The following is a 21,927-nucleotide window of genomic DNA, read 5'->3' on the forward strand; positions in this document are numbered from 1 at the left end:
CTCCCCAGATCACCCTCTGCACCCTGAGGTCACAGACAGCTTTACCTCTGCACCGCCCCGACCTGCTCCCCAGATCACCCTCTGCACCCTGAGATCACACACAGCTTTACCTCTGCACTGCCCCTCCTGCTCCCTAGATCACCCTCTGCCCCTCTCCACCCTGAGGTCACACACAGCTTTACCTCTGCACTGCCCCCACCTGATCCCCAGATCAACTTCTGCACCCTGAGGTCACACACAGCTTTACCTCTGCACCGCCCCCACCTGCTCCTCAGATAACCCTATGCACCCTGAGGACACACACAGCTTTACCTCTGCACCGCCCCTCCTGCTCCCGAGATCACCCTCTGCCTCTCTCCACCCTGAGGTCACACACAGATTTACCTCTGCACCGCCCCCTCCTGCTCTCCAGATCACCATCTCCACCCTGAGGTCACACACAGTTTTACCTCTGCATTACCCCTCCTGCTCCCCAGATCATCCTCTGACCATCTCCACCCTGGGGTCACACACAGCTTTACCTCTGCACCGCCCCCACCTGCTCCCCAGATCACATTCTGCACCCTGAGGTCACACACAGCTTTACCTCTGCACCGCCCCCTCCTTCTCCCCAGATCAACCTCGCCACCCTGAGGTCACACACAGCTTTACCTCTGCACTGCCCCCACCTGCTCCCCAGATCACCCTTAGCACCCTGAGGTCACACACAGTTTTACCTCTGCACCGCCTCTCCTGCTCCCCAGATCACCCTCTGCCCCTCTTCACCCTGAGGTCACACACAGCTTTACCTCTGCACAGCCTCTCCTGCTCCCCAGATCACCCTCTGCCCCTCTTCACCCTGAGGTCACACACAGCTTTTCCTCTACACCACCCACCAGCTCCCCAGATCACCCTCTGCACCCTGAGGTCACACACAGCTTTACCTCTGCACCGCCTCTCCTGCTCCCCAGATCACCCTCTGCCCCTCTTCACCCTGAGGTCACACACAGCTTTTCCTCTGCACCACCCACCAGCTCCCCAGATCCCCCTCTGCACCCTGAGGTCACACACAGCTTTACCTCTGCAACGCCCCCCTGCTCCCCAGATCACCCTCCGCCCCTCTCCACCCTAAGGTCACACATAGCTTTACCTCTGCACCGCCCCCTCCTTCTCCCAAGATATCCCTCTGCCCATCACCACCCTGAGGTCACACTCAGCTTTACCTCTGCACTGCCCTTCCTGTTCCCTAGATCACCCTCTTCCCCTCTCCACCTTGAGGTCACACCGCTTTACCTCTGCATTACCCCTCCTGCTCCCCAGATCATCCTCTGACCCTCTCCACCCTGAGGTCACTCACAGCTTTACCTCTGCACCGCCCCTCCTGCTCTCCAGACCACCCACTGCCCCTCTCCACCCTGAGGTCACACACAGCTTTACCTCTGCACTGCCCCTCCTGCTCCCCAGACCACACTCTGCCCCTCTCTACCCTGAGGTCACACACAGCTTTACCTCTGCACCACCCCTCCTGCTCCACACACAGCTTTATCTCTGCACCGCCCCTCCTGCTCCCTACATCACCTCTGCCCCTATCCACCCAGAGGTCACACACAGTTTTACCTCTGCACTGCCCCCACCTGATCCCCAGATCAACTTCTGCACCCTGAGGTCACACACAGCTTTACCTCTGCAGCGCCCCTCCTGCTCCCCAGATCACCCTCTGCCCTCTGCACCCTGAGGTCACACACAGCTTTACCTCTGCACTGCCCCCCTGCTCCCCAGATCACCCTCTGCCCCTCTCCACCCTGAGGTCACACAGAGCTTTGCCTCTGCACCGCCCCCACCTGACCCCCAGATCAACTTCTGCACCCTGAGATCACACACAGCTTTACCTCTGCACCGCCCCCACCTGACCCCCAGATCAACTTCTGCACCCTGAGGTCACACACAGCTTTACCTCTGCACCGCCCCTCCTGCTCCCCAGATCACCCTGTGCCCCTCTCCACCCTGAGGTCACACAGAGCTTTACCTCTGCACTACCCCTCCTGCTCCCCAGATCCCCCTCTGCACCCTGAGATCACACACAGCTTTACCTCTGCACGCCCCCACCTGACCCTGTTAGAAAGGTCAACCCGGGGGAGGCAGAAGATGTCTGACTGACCACCCCTAGGTCCCCCCTTCCTTCTAGAAAGTAGCCGAGCTTTGTCGAGAGGCCTCCGGCGTGAGGGCCCTCTCCTAGAATCGTACAGCAGAGCAACCACACCGCTACAAATAGACACCACACAAGGATAAGTTCTTAAGCTTTATCAAGTATTGATGATCTTCCGGTAGTATATACAAGCGGATCGGGGATCCGTAAAGTCTCGTAACAGGGAACAGGGGAGCGGGACAGTCTCAAGGATGGTTGGAAGCGGGGATACCCTACGCACAGCTCTCAATCCTCGAGCTGGGGGGTTCCGAAGGACCGAGCCGCGGCAGTGCCCGCAGGCTCCAAAGAGGGTTCAGCGATGATGGACCGCGGCAGCGCCAGCAGGCTCCAAGAGGGTTACAGCGAAAGTGGACCGCGGCAGCGCCAGCAGGCTCCAAGATAGTTACAGCGAAGGTGGTCCGCGGCAGCGCCAGCAGGCTCCAAGATGGTTCAGCGAAAGTGGACCGCGGCAGCGCCAGCAGGCTCCAAGATGGTTTCAGCGAAATGAGTTCTTCACAGGGTCAGCCGCAACAGCGTCAGCAGGGCTTTCGACTCCGGGATACAACTGCCGTCCTACTCTGGGGCTAGCCCAGATATAAGGCTGGAGCCCTTTGATGTCCGGGCCCTCTCGCCTGGGGGGTCAGAGGGGCCGGAATGATGGTGTCCAGACACCCAGCAGGGGGGTGGAGCCAACGCCCAGGGAGGCCGATCGAAACCAGGCGTCCGGGGACGGTTGGAGGGCCATCGAAACTCCCTTCCCCTTTTGAGTGGCCACTCTACCACCTGGGGGATCTTGGTGCCTCGATGTCGGGACCTCTGCGAGGGCCTTGGCCAGGGTCAGGCCGAGGCCACGTGCTCGTGACGTGATGGGCCCAAGATGGAGTCGGGCCGGAATGGGGGGGTCCGGAGTGGTTGCCTGACCGGCAGGGTTGGGGCGTGCAGGGATCGCCGTATTCCAGGGAGGAAGAGTCGGGGGTCACGGCCCTTGTAGGTAGTTCGCGTAGGGTTGTGCCATGGGCAACCATGACTCGATGGAGGCCTGATGTCGTCCTGGGCCCACCATGCGGGAGGGGGAGGACCACGCCACGAGGCCGGGTCCAACACACGTCTCCTCCAACTGAAGGCAGGGGAGAGTCACCCATCTTCTTGGGGGTTCTCCTCGCCGAGGCGGAAAAACCGGGACAGGACGTCAGCATTGGCGTGGTCGTTGCCAGGGCGATGTTGAACGGTGAAGTCCATCCCTTGGAGGGAGATGGACCATCGCAGTAGCTTCGGGTTCTCGCCCCGCATCTGCATCAGCCACCGCAGGGGCCGGTGGTCGGTCTGTACCCGGAAGTGGGTGCCGAAGAGGTAGGGCCGGAGCTTCTTTAGGGCCCACACGACGGCGAAGGCTTCCCTCTCGATGGTTCTCCATCGTTGTTCTCTGGCCAGCAGCCGCCGACTGATGAAGGCCACGGGAAGGTCGACTCCTTCAGGGTTTACTTGTGATAGGACTGCCCCAATGCCGAGCTCCGAGGCGTCGGTTTGGACCACGAACTCTCGGCTGTAGTCAGGGGCCTCGAGCACAGGGGCGGTGCACATGGCAGTCTTTAGTGTCTCGAAGGCTGTTTGGCACTCAGGGGTCCAGTGCACCTTCTGTGGTAGTCTTTTGGAGGTCAGTTCTGTGAGGGGCCCCACAATGCTCCCATAGTCCTTTATGAACCGCCGGTAATATCCAGTGAGCCCCAGGAAGGCTCGGACGGCTGTCTGGGTGACTGGGGGCTCCCAGGCCTGGATGGCGTCAATTTTGGGTTGGAGGGGAGCCACCTGGCCGCTCCCTACTTGGTGCCCCAGATAGGTCACGGACCCTTGGCACTTGCTGGCTTTTATTGTTAGTCCGGCCCATTGGAGGGCCGTCAGGACCTCCCAGAGGTGTGTCAGGTGCTCGTCCCAGTGGAGGCTGTATACCGCAATATCGTCCAGATACGCGGCACTGAACTCTTCCAGCCCCGCCAGTACTCGATTCACTAGTCTCTGGAAGGTGGCCGGAGCGTTTTTCATGCCGAAGGGCATCACTTTGAAGTGGAAGTGGCCGTCGGGAGTCGAGAAGGCAGATCGCTCCTGTGCGCCAGGGGTGAGGCCTATCTGTCAATATCCGGCCGTGAGGTCGAAGGTGCTGAGATACCTGGCGGCCCCCAGGCGATCGATCAGTTCATCTGCCCGGGGGATGGGATGGGCGTCAGTCCTGGTGACGGCATTCAGCCCCCGGTATTTGACACAGAACCGGAGCTCCGGGGGCGTGCCGGGGGCGGCGGCTTTAGGGACCAGGACAACGGGACTGGCCCAGGGACTGTCGGAGGGTTCCACCACTCCCAGGGCAAGCATCTGGGCAACTTCGGTCTGGATGCAGGCCCGAACTCGGTCGGGAACTCGGTAGGCCCAGTGTCGTACGGGCGGGCTGTCCCCGGTGTCGACATCGTGGACACACCACTGGGTGACCCCGGGGGTGAGGGAGAACAGTTCTGCAAATTGCCCCAGCAGCTTCCGGCAGTCCTGGTGCTGCTCGGGGGTCAGGGTGGAAGAGAGGGTGACCCCCTCGACGGAGCCGTCTTTCTCGGAGGTGCTCAGGAGATCTGGTAGGGGCTCGGAGTCGTCTTCGGCCCCGTCATCCGTAGCCAACAGTAGGCTCAGTTCTGTGCGGACAAAGTGGGGTTTGAGCCGGTTGGCGTGTAGAACCCGGAGGGGATTTCGGGGGGACTCCATGTCCACCAAGTACGTGACGGGACTTCTGCGCTCCACCACCTTGAAGGGTCCCGTGCATTTGTCCTGGAGGGCACAAGGTTCGACCGGGGACATGACCCAGACCTGCTGGCCCGGCTCGAACTCGATGGACGAGGCGTTCTGGTCATACCAGCGTTTCATCTCCTCCTGACTGGCCTCAAGGTTGGCCTCGGCCAGCGCCCGGAACTTCCGAGTTTGGTCGCGGAGGGTCAGGAGGTACTGGTAGACATCCGGGGGAGCATCTCGGACAGCCGTCTCCCAGCCTTCTTTGACCAGGCTGAGAGGACCTCGGACAGGGTGTCCATATAATAGTTCGAAGGGGCTGAACCCCAGGGACTTCTGGGGCACCTCCCGGTAGGCAACAGGAGGCAGGGCAGCAGTACATCCCGTTTGCGTCGCAGTGGCTCTTCGAGACCCTTGATCATTCCCTTCAGTGTTCGATTAAACCGCTCTACAAGTTCATTTCCTTGAGGGTGATACGGGGTGGTGAACTTATAGGTGACCCCGCACTGTTGCCACAGGGACCGCATATGTTTTGATATAAAGTTTGTGCCCCGATCACTCACGACCTCCCGGGGGAAGCCGACTCTGGAGAAGATCCCCATTAGTGCCCGGCCCACCACGGGGGCCGTGATGGTTCGTAGTGGGATGGCTTCTGGGTAGCGGGTGGCATGGTCCACCAGGACGAGGATGAAGCGGTGTCCTTGAGAGGTGCGGGGGTCCAGGGGCCCCACGATGTCGATCCCTACTCGCTCGAAGGGGGTTGTCACCACTGGGAAAGGTTGGAGCGGGGCCTTGACTTTCCCCCCGCTCTTCCCGCTGGCCTGACAGGTCGGACAGGTCCTGCAGTGATTGTTTATATCGTGGCGCATCTTCGGCCAATAGAAGTGGGTCACCAGGCGGCTGTAGGTTTTGTCCTGCCCCAGGTGCCCGGCGAGGGGCACATCATGTGCCAGGTTCAAGAGACAGTCTCTGAAGCGGAGGGGGACGACTAGCACTTGGCTGGCTCCCAGTTCAGCAATCTTCTGCTCGCTGTAGAGGAGGTCCTGGTCCCAATAGACCCAGTGAGACCCTGAGGAGTCTCCTGCGGCTTGCGTGGCGGCTTGTTGTCGGATTCCCTCGAGGGAGGGACATGTTTTCTGCTCCAGATGGAACTGCTCACCGGTGGGGCCACCCTCTTGGCGCCACTGGGCTAGTTCAGGGAGGTGCCCGAGCTCGGTGAGGTCTTCGTGGCTGGGCCCTTGGGGCCCGAGTTCAGAGTTGGTGTCCTCGGAAGTGACGGGCGGCGGAGGTGCGGGCCACTCCGGTTCTTCAGGCGGGGTGGCTTCGTTCGGGGCGGAGGCCCGGGCGGTCATGGATCGAGTAGTCGCACAGACCCATTCAGGGAGGCCTAGCATCCCCAGATGCTCCCTCCGCTCGATCTGGGCCCAGGGGGAACTCTCCAGGTCATTTCCAAGGAGGCAGTCCACGGGGGCATCGTCCCGGACGGTCACCTTCAGTATGTCCGACACCCCTCCCCATTCGAAGGGGATACGGGCCATTTGGCACAAGCTCTCGGAGTTGTCCGCCGACCGCACTGGGCACAGGACGTGGGGTAGGATTTGTTCTGGGGTCACCAAATGGCAGCGGACCGCCGTTACACTGGCCCCAGTGTCATGGAGGGCTTCGACCCGGTGCCCATTAATGGTGACCCATTGGCGGTACTTCTGGGTGTTGACTGGGATTGGGTCCCGAGGGATCATGTCTCTTTCACCCAGGCACGCCAAGATCATGGCTGCGGGCTCCCACTCATCCTGCTCGGGGTTGTCGTCCTCTTCTCCGTCTTTCTCTTCACTCAGAGCGACGGCCGCGATTTGTCGGTTTGGAGTGCTGGTGGAGCCGGGTCTCTGGTTCATCGGGCAGAGAGAGTCATTGGCATAGTGACCCGGCCGCTGGCATCTGTGGCAAGTAACGTTGGGGCGAGGCCCTGGTCGGGTTGGAGGGGCCCCCCTTCGACCCAGGGTTGGTGAAGTGGAGGTAGGGGAGGGCCCCGTGGGGGCGTCTCGACCCCGGCTCTGGCCTGCTCCGCCGCCTCGCGGTCGATGGTTCCCCGGGGACCCCCGGCCATATTCACACATCGGGTTCCGTGGGACTCGGGTGCTCGCCCATCTATCGGCCTCGACAGCGAGTTTTCGTGGTTCCGTCAGTTTACTGTCGAGGAGATGCTGCCGGAGTTCAATGAAGCAGTTGTTGGAGAGGTGTTCCCATAACAGGAGGTCGACCAACTGCTGGTAGGTGGTGACCTGACTGCCTTTGACCCAACCCTCGAAGGCTCTGCCTAAAAAGTTCACGTATTCCACCCATGTGGTACCGGGGATTTTTTTGCAGTCTCGGAATCTCTGCCGGTACATTTCGGGGGTGAATCCGTAGCGAGTGAGGAGGGCGGTTTTCATATGTTCGTAGGAGGTCATCTTGGCATCGGGGAGCTCTAGCAGGGCGTCCCTTCCTTCGTTGACGAATTTCCCCCACAGGCCGGCGCCCCAGTCCCTGAGGGGTACTCGGTGGGCGGTCATGGCTACTTCGTAGGCTTTGAACCATTGTTGGATGTCGTCGTTCTTATAGTACTCCTTGACGACATCCTTGGGCAGGTGTACCTTTGTGTCCATAGGAGGGGGCGAGGTCTTGCCCCCGGCCGCGCTGGTCTCGTTCGTTTTGGCCTTGATTTCTAATTCTTTCAGGCCACGCTCATGCTCGAACGTGAGTCTCTTTTCTTCGAGGTCTCTTTGTCTTCATTTTTCTTCCAGGTCTCCCTCTAGCCGTAGCTGCTCGAGGGCTATTTTTCTTTCTGCTAGCTGTAGCTCTCCGTCTAGTCGGAGTCGTGCGAGCTCCAACTCGTGGAGCCAGTTCCTCTCTCGTTCTTGGGCGTCTTCGTAGAGGAGGCCCGTATCTGGGGTTGTGGTTCTCTCCCCCGCTGGGGGCGCGTGGGTCTCCGGTTGCCCGTTCGGGACCGGGTTATCTTCATTTTGGGGTGGCATGTCTCTGGCTTCCACCCATGCTTGCAAGGCCGATTTGAGATCTTCCTTCGTGCTTAGGCCAGTGGTAGCGATGCCCAGGTCTTTGCAGAATTGTTTCAATTCCTTATGACTGTACTCCTCCATCTTCTCTTTCCGGAATTCTGCAGTTGGACTGGTCTCTTGAGTGGTCATGGTAGTGTGTGCTTTTCTAGGTAGTGGGTAAATCACTCTCTGTACGATTCGCGTTGGCTCGGATCCCACCGCTTGCCACCAATGTTAGAAAGGTCAACCCGGGGGAGGCAGAAGATGTCTGACTGACCACCCCTAGGTCCCCCCTTCCTTCTAGAAAGTAGCCGAGCGTTGTCGAGAGGCCTCCGGCGTGAGGGCCCTCTCCTAGAATCGTACAGCAGAGCAACCACACTGCTACAAATAGACACCACACAAGGATAAGTTCTTAAGCTTTATCAAGTATTGATGATCTTCCGGTAGTATATACAAGCGGATCGGGGGATCCGTAAAGTCTCGTAACAGGGAACAGGGGAGCGGGACAGTCTCAGGGATGGTTGGAAGCGGGGATACCCTACGCACAGCTCTCAATCCTCGAGCTGGGGGGTTCCGAAGGACCGAGCCACGGCAGTGCCCGCAGGCTCCAAAGAGGGTTCAGCGATGATGGACCGCGGCAGCGCCAGCAGGCTCCAAGAGGGTTACAGCGAAAGTGGACCGCGGCAGCGCCAGCAGGCTCCAAGATAGTTACAGCGAAGGTGGGCCGCGGCAGCGCCAGCAGGCTCCAAGATGGTTCAGCGAAAGTGGACCGCGGCAGCGCCAGCAGGCTCCAAGATGGTTTCAGCGAAATGAGTTTTTCACAGGGTCAGCCGCGACAGCGTCAGCAGGGCTTTCGACTCCGGGACACAACTGCCGCCCTACTCCGGGGCTAGCCCAGATATAGGGCTGGAGCCCTTTGATGTCCGGGCCCTCTCGCCTGGGGGGTCAGAGGGGCCGGGATGATGGTGTCCAGACACCCAGGAGGGGGGTGGAGCCAGCGCCCACGGAGGCAGAAGGTGTCTGACTGACCACCCCTAGGTCTACCCCTCCTTCAGAGAAGGGACCGAGCGATGTCGAGAGGTCTCCGACGTGAGAGCCCTCTCCTAGAATCGTACAGCAGAGTAACCACACCACCACAAATGTACACCACACGTAGTTAGAGTTTTAAATCTTTATCTGGCAATAAGTATTGTTTCAATATATACAGCAGATCCGGAGATCTGGAAAGTCTCGTAACAAGGGGCAAGGTAGCGGGACAGTCTTAAAGATGGTCGGTTGCAAGGAGACCCTCGAGCTGGGGGGCCTCAGGAGGTTGGGCCGCGGCAGCGCCAGCAGGCTCCAAGATGGTTCAGCGAATGTGGACCGCGGCAGCGCCAGAAGGTTCCAAGATGGTTCAGCGAATGTGGACCGCGGCAGCGCCAGCAGGCTCCAAGATGGTTCAGCGAATGTGGACCGCGGAAGCGCCAGCAGGCTCCAAGGTGGTTACGGCGAAGATGGACCGCGGCAGCGCCAGCAGGTTCCAGGTAGAACAGCAAGATGAGTTCGTCTCAGGGTCAGCCGCGACAGCGTCAGCAGGGCTTCTCGACTCCGGGATACAACTCCTGTCCTACTCCGGGGCTGGCCCAGATATAGGTCTGGAGTCCTTTGATGTCCGGACCCTCTCGCCTGGGGTCAGAGGGGCCGGGATGATGGTGTCCAGACACCCAGCAGGGGTGGAGCCAGCGCCCAGGGAGGCCGGAGGCCGATCGAAACCAGGCATCCGGGGACGGTTGGAGAGCCTTCGAAACTCCTCTCTCCTTGTCTTTGGTTGAGTGGCCACTCTACCACCTGGAGGGATCTTGGTGCCTCGATGGCGGGCTCGCTGGGGCCGTGGCCGCGGCTGGGCCGGGACCACGTGTCTGTGACGTGATGGGCCCAAGATGGCGTCGGGCCTGGAATGAGGGTCCGGGGTGGGCATCGGACCGGCAATGCTGGGGCGGCCTGAGTGTGCAGTGTCAGTGGTGGTGGACCGCCGGGTGGCGGATCGGGTGGTTTGTAGGTCGTGCAAAGGGTTGCCCGGGCTGACCCGGGCTTGGATGGGGGCCCGATGTTGTCCGGGGCCCGCCATGCGGGAGGGGGAGGACCACGCCACGAGGCCGGGTCCAACAGACCCCCAGATCAACTTCTGCACCCTGAGGTCACACACAGCTTTACCTCTGCACCGCCCCTCCTGCTCCCCAGATCTTCCTCTGCCTCTCTCCACCCTGAGGTCACACACATCTTTACCTCTGCACCGCCTCTCCTGCTCCCCAGATCACCCTCTGCCCCTCTTCACCCTGAGGTCACACACATGTTGGACTTGGCCCTTCTGGCAGGTTCACCCCTGAACTTTTTGCTTTTAAAGGGGACCTGGTGATGGTGATTTTTAGTTTCTGTGCACTTTCACTGTGTCCCAGTGAAAGTGCGTGCGCACTCTGAGTGTGTTAGAACGGGTGATCCCCGAGGGTCAGGATATGCTCTCCCGACCACTCTGTGACCCACCACTCCCAAGAATACTGCAGAGTCTTGACGTGAGGTCCTCGCCGGGGAGGACTTCGGGTCTAGGATCGTACACAATGAGCTCACACCACACTTAGGAACGGACACCACACCGTGGATTTCAATAAGCAAGTTCTTTATCACACAGTAGAGATTTAGGCAAAATTAATACGTATTTACAAGCGATCAAGGGATCGTAGAGTCTCAATGGTAAGGAGTAGGGAAGCGGGACAGTCTCGGCCTTAGGCCAGTATGAAGCGTACCCTGCGCACAGCTCTCAATCCTCGAGCCGGGGGGATTCAGAAGATGGCGGTCGTACTGGCTGCTCTACTCGCTGCTTCTCGAACCAGGTCGTGTTGGTAGCGTCGATGGTCCAGCCGGACCAGAGTACTCCTCGAGCCATGACGAGGTCAGCAGGGCTCGATCCGGAGGGAACAGAGTGTCTGTCAGTTCTTGAGGAGCCGCGACCACGTCAGCAGGGCTCAGGATGTTCAACGAATGTCCTTAGAGGTCAAGGATGAGCCGCGATGAGGTCAGCACGGCTCCGAGGTTCCAGTTCCTTCTTCACGAGGATGAGCCGCGACAGCGTCAGCAGGGCTCAGGGTGTTCAACGAATGTCCTTAGAGTTCAAGGATGAGCCGCGACAGCGTCAGCAGGGCTCTGAGGTTCCAGTTTCTTCTTCCCGAGGATGAGCCGCGATCAGATCAGCAGGGCTCTCTTGTCCAGGATACAACTGCCCGCTAGTTCTTGGGCGGGCCTTGATATAGCGCAGTGGCCCTTTGATGTCCGGACCCTCGCAGGCGGAGATCTCATGCCTCGGGGCTGGTCGTCGGAGTGTTCCGTCGGCTGGCCCTTTGATCCTTTAGAAGATGCGTCCGGGAATTCCCAGATGCCCAGCAGGGTCTGGAGCCAGCTCTAGGGGAGGCCAGAGGTGTGATCGAAACCAGCCCACAGGGGAAGGCCAGAGGTGTGAGGGAAACCAGTCTCCCAGGGGAGGCCGGAGGTACAATCGAAACTCCTTAGTCTTATGTCACTCGGGGAGCCCTCTACCCCCCAGCCGCATGGCGCGTCTGGAGCCTAAGTTTCGCTGGGGCCGGGGTCAGGCAAGGCCTAGGGAGTCAGGGACCTCGGGAAGGGTAATGGCGGCCGGTGGCCCTGTGGGGTGATGCAGGTTCGGGGCACCCGGGGCCGGGAAGTGGGATGGCGGAATGCGGGGATGGTTGTCCATTGGTAGGGTCATGTAGGGAGCGGGGCGGACAGGGGACGGGACGACCAGGGGTTTCTGGGTGCAGGGCTATGCTAACGGGGTGCTGAGGAACGGGGGGAACCACGCCACGAGGCCAGGTCCAACAGAGTGCATGTGGTGAGATAGGCCTGCCCTCCCATAGGAATCGCTGTGCTGCCATTAGCTGCCCCTGAAAGTAAACAGGAAGCGGACGGGAGCCCACCCCGCACTCCTGTTGCCGGAAGAAGTCTGCTGCATCCTGATCGGGGCTCCCGAGAACGAAGTAGCGTCCCGGACCGCCTGCTTGTTGAGGCAGGAGTGGGAGGGAGCCTTGGAGGCTCCAAGGAGAAGCTGCTGCCCCAGCCGTCGTCGCCTACGTCCCCGCCTACAGCAGGAGGAGCAAGTAGAAGCTGGTGAGTGACGGGCCGGGCGGGGATCTCTGAAGGGGGGCAGTGGTTCCTGTCCTTAGCCCATGAGGGCTCCGGGGGCCATCATTGTTCGAAGGGGGCATCAGGGCACATTGCCGGTGCCCGCCCCTCCTACCCTTTGCCGGTGCTATAATAGAGCCTGCGCGGCTCGGGGGCATTTTGATAAGTTGAGCCCGAGAGGCTCCCATGTCGGGAGGCATTCTTGTTTGGAGCCACGAGGCTCCCGGGGGCTTTGTGAGAATCAGAGCCCGCGAGGATCACCCGTGGTCTTCTTCTAAGTCCCTGCATTCTTTGTTCAAGCCCTGAGAGGCTCCTACCCTCCGCAGAAGGGGCCATCTTCGTGCAGAGCCCACGGAGGCTCGTGGGGGCATATTTGTTTCATTAGAGCCCAGAGAGGCTCAGGGGGCATTTGTTTACTTGGAGCCGGCGAGGCTCAACAGGGCACATTGTTTACGAGCCCTGAGAGGCTCTTGGGTGCCACATTTGCTCGAGCCCAGAGAGGCTCTGGGGGACATTCTATTTGTTTAGGGCCACGAGGCTCCAGCAATGGCCCCAGTGTCTCCACAGCTGCCCAGCACTTAGTGGGCAGCTGCTCCGTTTAGGCCCCTGACATTGGGCCACAGGGCGTCCTAGCCCCCTGAGAGGTCAGTTGGCCTAGGGACAGTCACATGTTGTGACCTTATGTGATTTCTGCGCAATTGTTCTTCCTGCACTTCTTAATGTGTTTTGATGCGTCATGTGCCTTGTTCCTTACACCGCTGAATGTATGTTTATGCATCATGTGTTTTCCTTCCCTACACCTCTGAATGTTGTAATGCATCATGTGTAATGTTCCTATGCTTATACCCCTAAATGTATGGTGATACTTAGGTGGTTGTTTTCTCCTAGTACAGGTGTCACTAGTGAGGTCCTGGTTCCCTGCGTAATATTCTCCTAAGGTGATTAGGGTTGCTTAGGTGGTACTTACCTCTTACCAGTAGTTACTGGTTGTGTGCTTTATGTTCTATTTTGTGCTACAGTGATTATATTCCTAAAAACCTACACGTGCATTCCTGACAGTGGTCCCTGTGGCCCTGTCCTGTACATAATCCCCTGTAAATTCTGCCCGTGCCTCTGGCACATTGTAAAGGGTGTGTTTTTATCTAATGTGTTTTGGTGTAATACAAAGGCTATTTTTATACATAACCTTGTGTGGAGTTTCCTTTGAGGTGGGCCTTGGGTGTTGTTGCTGGGTGCACGCGCAAACACTTAACTCACATTGCCTCCGAGTTTAGCCTTACTGCTCGTGTCACGTTACCAAGGGGGTGAGCAGGGGTTATCTTGGCATGTAACTCCTTTGCCCTGACACACAGTTTTACCTCTGCACCGCCTCTCCTGCTCCCCAGATCACCCTCTGCCCCTCTTCACACTGAGGTCACACACAGCTTTCCCTCTGCACCACCCACCAGCTCCCCAGATCACCCTCTCCACCCCGAGGTCACACACAGCTTTACCTCTGCACCGCCCCACCTGCTCCCCAGATCACCCTCTACACCCTGAGGTCACACACAGCTTTACCTCTGCACTGCCCCTCCTGCTCCCAAGATCACCCTCTGCTTCTCTCCACCCTAAGGTCACACACAGCTTTACCTCTGCACCACTCCTCCTGCTCCCCAGATCACCCTCTGCCCCTCTCCGCCCTGAGGTCACATACAGCTTTACCTCTGCACCGCCCGCTCCTGCTCTCCAGATCACCCTCTGCCTTTCTCCACCCTGAGGTCACACACAACTTTACCTCTGCACCGCCCTCTCCTGCTCCCCAGATAACCCACTGCCACTCTGCACCCTGAGGTCACAACAGCTTTACCTCTGCACCGCCCCACCAGCTCCCCAGATCACCTTCTGCACCTTTCCACCCTGAGGTCACACACAGCTTTACCTCTGCACTGCCCCCACCTTATCCCCAGATCAACTTCTGCACCCTGAGGTCACATACAGCTTTACCTCTGCACCACCCCTCCTGCTCCCCAGATCACCCTCTGCCTCTCACCACCCTGAGGTCACACACAGCTTTACCTCTGCACGCCTCTCCTGCTTCCCAGATCACCCTCCACTCCTCTCTACCCTAAGGTCACACACAGCTTTACCTCTGCACGGCCCCCTCCTGCCTCCCCAGATAACCCTCTGCCCCTCTCCACCCTGAGGTCACACACAGCTTTACCTCTGCACTGCCTCCTCCTGCTCCACAGATCACCCTCTGCCCCTTTCCACCCTGAGGTCACACACAGCCATAACTATGCACCGCCCATCCTGCTCACCAGATCACCCTCTGCCCCTCTCCACCATGAGGTCACACACCGCTTTATCTCTGCACGGTCCCTCCTGCTCCCCAGATCACCCTCTGCCCCTCTCCACCCTGAGGTCACACACAGCTTTACCTCTGCACCGCCCCACCTTCTCCTCAGATCACCCTCTGCCACTCTGCACCCCGAGGTCACACACAGCTTTACCTCTGCACTGCCCCTCCTGCTCCCCAGATCACCCTCTGCTTCTCTCCACCCTAAGGTCACACACAGCTTTACCTCTGCACCAATCCTCCTGCTCGCCAGATCACCCTCTGCCCCTCTCCGCCCTGAGGTCACATACAGCTTTACCTCTGCACCGCCCGCTCCTGCTCCCCAGATCACCCTCTGCCTTTCTCCACCCGGAGGTCACACACAGCTTTACCTCTGCACCACCCTCTCCTGCTCCCCAGATCACCCTCTGCCACTCTGCACCCTGAGGTCACAACAGCTTTACCTCTGTACCGCCCCACAAGCTCCCCAGATCACCTTCTGCCCCTTTCCACCCTGAGGTCACACACAGCTTTACCTCTGCACCGCCCCTCCTGCTCCCCAGATCACCCTCTGCACCCTGAGATCACATGCAGCTTTACCTCTGAACTGCCTCCTCCTGCTCCCAGATCACCCTATGCCCCTTTCCACCCTGAGGTCACACACAGCTTTACCTCTGTACTGCCTCCTCCAGCTCCCCAGATCACCTTCTACCCCTTTCCACCCTGAGGTCACACACAGCTTTACCTCTGCACCGCCCCTCCTGCTCCCCAGATCACCCTCTGCCCCTCTGCACCCTGAGGTCACACACAGCTTTATCTCTGCACTGCCCCTCCTGCTCTCCAGATCCCCCTCTGCACCCTGAGATCACACACAGCTTTACCTCTGCTCCGCCCCTCCTGCTCCCCAGATCACCCTCTGCCACTATCCACCCTGAGGTCACACACAGCTTTACCTCTGCACTGCCCCTCCTGCTCCCCAGATCACCCTCTGCCCCTCTCTACCCTGAGGTCACACACAGCTTTACCTCTGCACCGCCCCCTCCTGCTCCCCAGATCACCTTCTACCCTCTCCACCATGAGGTCACACACAGCTTTACGTCTGTGGTACTGAGAAATTCGGGAGACGTGTTATAAACATCGTCGTATTATGACGATTTTGGTATCAGCAGACCGGAAATGACGAGTATACTATGCACAATCATTTTCGTCGTATTCGGGTGAAGAAAGCACCCTGAAATCAGAGTTTCCGTCCTGAACCCTCGGGTTCCATTTTGTGAACGGCAGCCATTTTGTGATTGCCCTCACATAGGCCAGTGACTAAGGCCAAAACCGAGTCTGAAGGACACGTACACCTTTGCTGACTCCTCTGTGACCTGGGCAAGCTGACTCCACTGCCTGAAGCCAAACCTGTTCGGCCAGTTCCTTTCCTAGTGGCCGAATGAGATTAGTATCAAAGCACGACATGTCATAAACCTTTCATCGCACACAAACCATGCCTAATCTTACACACACCTGTCCCTGTTTCTTTCTTTATGACTTGCTTTACGAGGAGGAGGTGCCCGTTTTTATTAGGGGTCCGTCGATATCTGATGAAAATACTGGGCCTTGCCGGGAAATTGATTATAGGCTGGACAAACTGAAATATGGGCTTGTCATCATGACTCTGCTTTTCCTTTGTAGTGAAAATATGGGAATGGTCAACTGTAAAATAAGGAATGTTCGCCTACAGCCTAATTTTTTGTATAAAAAGAGAAGACTGGCTTTGTAAGATTGAGCAGTCTCCTGAGAACATACACCGTGTTGTACTTCTAGGATACCTGTTACTGGTTGCAGCCAATAAATTCGATCTTTGACTTCATCTAGAAGACTCTGTGTTTCTGTAGTCTGAAACAGGAAGGAATCGAAGTCTTTGTGTGTGTCCCTGGCACCGCTGAGGTCTTAAAAACCCCGTACTTCAGTTGGCGCCCTACGTCGGGGCGATTTCAGCGGTACCGGTCCAAGCCAGAGGTTCGTGAGGAGCTTCGTGTGAAAATTCTGGAGAAAGGCCGCCACTTCATCGACCCCTGTATGTCGACGTGGTCCGAAAGTCTTTGCTGCGAGGTTCCCCGCTTCCCGACGGCTACGAAGGACTGCTGCCATGACTATTGCCCTGTTTTGGACCCTTGATGATCGGTAGAGCGAAACGATAGACGAGTCTTCTGGTGACGTCATCGATACCTCAGTTAAGTATAAGTGGAGTGTCTCCCAGTCCTTAGTTTGGTTCTTAGTTTTTGGGCATTCCAAGGGGATCTTTGGTTCCTTGGGATCGGTTTTGTTTGGAACTTGCAAGTGCCAAAACCGAGGGACTCGTGTATTCACGAGACTATCGTATTTCGATTATCCTTCGAAGTTTAACGCTAGACTAGTGAGCGAAGATGCCTGGTCTTAGCAGACTTGGAAATTTGTTTTGTCCTGGTTGTTTTAGGGATTCCCGATTGGAGGACTCGTGTCCGGTTCCTCCAATTGGAACTCCGACATATGAGCTTTATGTGAAGCATGGCGTAGGCCCCATCACATATAATGAAGTATGGATCCGATACACCAGAAAAGATGGTGTTCTAAAATGGCCCCAAAATGGTAGTTTTGACACCGAAATTTTAGATAATTTGGAGGTTAAACTTTTTAAGAAGCAAGCCCGGCCGGCAATGTTTGACTCTTTCCGCCTATGGCGAAAGGAAGCCAAACAGTAAGAAATTAGATTAGCTAAGAGAAATAAGAGAAAAAAGGTATCTCGATAATACAAGCCGCTACGCAGTTTAGAGATAATGAAGAAGAACAGGCAAGTGAACAGTTGCACAGGCAACGTAAAATGACGATTGATAAATGTTATCCAGTCTTGCCATCTATCCCACAAGATCCACAAGAACTTGAGAGGGATCATTTAATGTCACACTTATTGAATTCGCCACCCCCCTATGCACGAAGTGCTACAGCACCTCCACAACCTTTTGTTATACAACGCCAAGCTGCACAGCACCCAGTCCTTCCACAGCCAACAGCTCCTCTTCCGTTGGCTCCTACTCTTCTGGTGCAGCCCCCTCGAGGGCCACCGATCACACCTGCTCCACCTGTGCTTCCTACGACTTTGCTTATTGCACCGACTACTTCTCCTGATATTCCCTCTAGTACTGCCTCTGCCTCTACTTTACCTAACGCTGTTTCTCCTCCTGTTCTTTCGTCAGTTTCTCCTTCTGTTCAAAAGAGAATGGCCAATACTGTCACTGGTCTTTTCTCTCCTTTCTTTGGGTCGCCTAGTACAACCCCTAATACAGAACAAAAACAGTTGCGTAGTTAACTGCCGGACTCTCGAGAGAGAAATATTGGATCGTTTAGCGCGTAGATGGGTTATCGGTCCTATAAGATATGATGTAGAGTCTGTCATGGATGTTTTCCGTCAATGGGAAGCACCGAAGCAGAGATATGTTTTTTGAGAAAATGTGTGTTTTTCTTTGTGAAGAATTAGAGGAAAATGATTTGGAATACAATCCGTGCACGGTTCGAGTTTTCAAAAGGCACAATTGTAGGCCCCGATGTTGAGAAAGCAGTTGCGACGTTGTTATCGTTTCGGAGTGAGGAGGGTACTTCTAGGTCACTGTTTGAGCAGGACGCATCCGCTAGGAAAAAGGCGCGACAGTATCCCATGAGAGAGGTTCCTCCGGTATGGAAGGAAGAAGTGGCTGCTGGTTCGGGTAATGTTCCCCCACTTGTACTGGCTCACTTTCAGCGTGTTTGGGTACATGTTCCATGGAAGCGAGCAGAAGTTCTGGCTCTTAAGCAGACTTTACCTGACCCCCGTAAAAATCCTGCAGGGTATTATAAGGAATTATCACAGACTGCAAGCTCATGCCTTATGAATTTAGCCGATATTGACATGTTGTTTGGGAACGTTGTTCCACAGCCTTTATGGTGAAAGATTCGCCATGCCGATCATGATCAGGATTTAGGTGACACATGGGTTAATTTTGCTGCTGCAGATGACCGACAAGTTGGTGGTGCTAAACCCGAGCCTTTAATTGCGGAACTCCCTGGTAGAATAATTACTTATATGAAGACTTTAATGCCTGCGATGCGTGTAAATTGAGATAAATTATCTGCGTGTAAGCAGAAGAAAGATGAAACAGTGTCTGATTTTTTCACCAGGTTCGAAGAAACGTTTGTCGACCATAGTGGTCAAGATATGAGTACAGAAGGTGGTCAACGGTTGTTCGTTGACAAGTTTGTGCACAATTTGCTTCCCGAGTTGTGTAAGAAATTAAAAGATTCAGAGAGTTCTTGGGCAGTTTCCTCTTCAGCACAAATACTGGCTACTGCCCAGTATTACGAAAATAGAGATAAAGACGAAAAGGATAGAGCAGAAAAGAAACTAAAGAATTAAAGACGAAGATTCTTTTACAGCAGGCGTATCTGCCTCGCAATAATCAGCATGACTATCAGCAGCCTCAACAGTTTCAGAGAAGTTCGCAAAGGGTTGAGCATTCTCAACCACGTTTTCCTGTAGGTCCTAACCAGTGTGCATATTGTAAGGAAGAGGGTCATTTTAAAAATAGCTGTCCTGCTTTGTTACAACGTATGAATGGTGTTTCAGGTGCAAGAGGTCGAGGTGTTCAACAAGCTACTAGCGGTAGAGGACGAGGAAGTTTCCCCCAGAACGCGCGTCCTTTGCCGCCTCAAAATTCGATGAATAGTTTTGATCAGCAGAATAATGCGTCTGGTAGGATGACTCAGTACTATACTAACGACTACTATGCAGAAGATGAGAATATGGATGGTAATGATTGCTAGGACAGCCTTGGACAAAGAGAGGGAGTTGTTTCAGTTCCAGTAGATCAGAGTGGACCCTATGTTGAGGTGATTACATCCGGTGTGTCAGAGCCTTTTCTGTTGTATACTGGTGCTACAAAGAGTTCTATTATGCACTCAAAACTCCCTGGCGCACCTTTGTCTGGCGAAATGAACGTTTCAGTAGGTTTTTCTGGCGCCCCGGTTCAAAACTCGATCTCTAGTCCTATGTCCCTTTCTGCTGGACCTTGTGAATGCGAAGCACCCCTTATTCTGACGACAGGTTGTAATGAGAACTTGTTAGGATTGGATTTGTTGAAAAGATTGTATGCAACACTGTATTGTTCTCCTGCGGGAGTACAACTTACACTGGGTAAGAAAGTGATCTCTCCGATGTATTTGTCAAAGGATAAACTTCCGACAGAATTGTCTTCTCTTCCAGATATCCTTTGGGCTACTGGCCCTAATGATGTGGGTCTTTTGGAAATACCGCCATATGTTGTGACATTGAAAGCCAATGTTAGAATACCGCGCATTCCCCAATACAAGATCTCTAACGAAGGTGAAAAAGCGTTGTTAGTGATCTGATTGAAAAAGATGTAATTGAAGAAACTAGAGGTAACGTTTGCAATAGTCCTGTTCTGCCTGTTTTGAAGCGTACTGACTCTTCTCAGCCACCTGTTTACAGGTTTGTGATTGATCTTAGAGAGGTAAATAAAATAGTTGTGCCACAGTTTCCAGTTGTCCCTGATATCACTGCCCTATTGACTATGATTCCAGCTTCAGCGACTTGGTTCTCGGTGATTGACTTGAAGAATGCCTTCTTCAGCATCCCGATTGCCGAGGAAAGCAGGGATATTTTTGGCTTCAGTTTAGGAGGCCGAAGCTTCCGCTTCAAACGCGCTCCTCAAGGCTACTGTGAAAGTCCATCGATATACAGTCAGGCTTTAAAAAATCAGCTTGATACGATTGTTTTACCTGATGGCGCTACTCTTATTCAGTACGTTGACGATTTACTTGTTGCTGCAGATACTGAGAGGATTTGTAAGGAAGCCACGCTGTCGTTGTTACGTCATTTATCTGATTTACATCACAAAGTGTCCCTTTCAAAGCTGCAATATTGTCGACAAGAAGTGACCTACTTAGGTCACCTCTTATCGAAGGAGGGAAGGAAATTGACCCCAGAAAGAATTGAGGCAATTGCAAAGTTGAGTGTGCCAAAGACACAGAGAGAAGTACGTGCTTTCTTGGGCATTACATCCTATTGCAGACAATGGATACCGAGTTTTTCTTTACTGGCCAAGCCTTTGGTGGCATTAACTTGTAAAGATACACCGAATCCCCTTCCGTGGTCTGAAGATTGTCAGAAAAGTTTTACTGAATTGCGTGATGCATTGTGTTCGGCTCCTGTGTTGGGTACCCCCGACTACAGTAAGCCCTTTACACTGTATGTCCATGAAAATGAAGGTTGTGCGTTGTCAGTGTTGACACAGTCCTTTGGGGACAAGCAACGTCCATGTGCGTATTTTTCGTCGGCTTTGGATCAGGTAGCTAGAGCGTTGCCGAGTTGTTTGAGAGCAACGGCGGCAGCAGCTGTTTCCATTCGGCAATCTGCTGGTCTGGTGATGAATAATATGCTGATCGTTATGGTTCCGCATGCAGTAGATACTTTGTTAAACAGAACCAAGACACAGCACTTAACTAGTGCTCGGTTGTCGGGTTACGAGTTAACCTTGTTAGCAAGCCATGTACACATTAAAAGATGCAACACGCTAAACCCAGCCACGTTGTTGCTAATTCCAGTTGAGACAGAGAATGTTGAGGAACAACATGACTGTTTCTTTAGAACTGAGGAAGAAACGAAAGGGAGAGTAGATCTGAGAAACACTCCTCTTGCTGAATGTGATGGTACCTTATGGGTGGATGGTTCGTGCTTCAAGCTTCCAAGTGGTGACACGACTGCGGCATATGCTGTTACGACTTTGCATACGATTGTTGAAGCTGCACGTGTCCCACACAATTCAGCGCAAGCAGCAGAATTGATTGCATTAACGAGAGCCTGTGTGTTGGCAAAAGGAAAGCGAGTGAATGTGTACTCGGACAGTCAATATGCTTTTGGTGTGGCTCATAGTTTTGGACGATTGTGGAAAGAGCGTGGGTTCCTGACTTCGCATGGAGCTAAGATGCAGCATGGTCAGTTGGTGAATGAGCTCCTTGAGTCGTTGACTTTGCCGCCACAAGTTGCGATTGTAAAACGCATTGCACACAAAAAGGTTACTGATGATGTTGGTCGTGGTAATGCGTTTGCAGATGAAGTCGCGAAAGAAACGGCAAGGAATGTGATGAGTCGAATGTATGTTACAGGTCCAGCGAGATGGGTTCCAGATGTAGGTATATGTGAAGATACGATTGAGAGCGTGAAGTCTATTCAAGCTGAAGCCACAGAGAAATAATTGAGCATATAGAGAGAGCATACGGGTAGATTGGACCCGAATGGTTGTTGGACTGAATTGTCAGAGCATCAGCGATGGTTGTTACCTGATGCGTATGTGCTTGCGGTGGTTACAATGGCGCAAAGGAATGGTTTACATCAGTGTGAAAGGGATTTGCAAACTGTTGGCTCCAGTATGGCAAAATGCTGGAATTCCTAAGTGTGCAGAGAATGT

The sequence above is a fragment of the Lissotriton helveticus genome, chromosome 6, assembly GCF_964261635.1.
Source record: "Lissotriton helveticus chromosome 6, aLisHel1.1, whole genome shotgun sequence".
NCBI classification, from domain to species: Eukaryota; Metazoa; Chordata; class Amphibia; order Caudata; family Salamandridae; genus Lissotriton; species Lissotriton helveticus.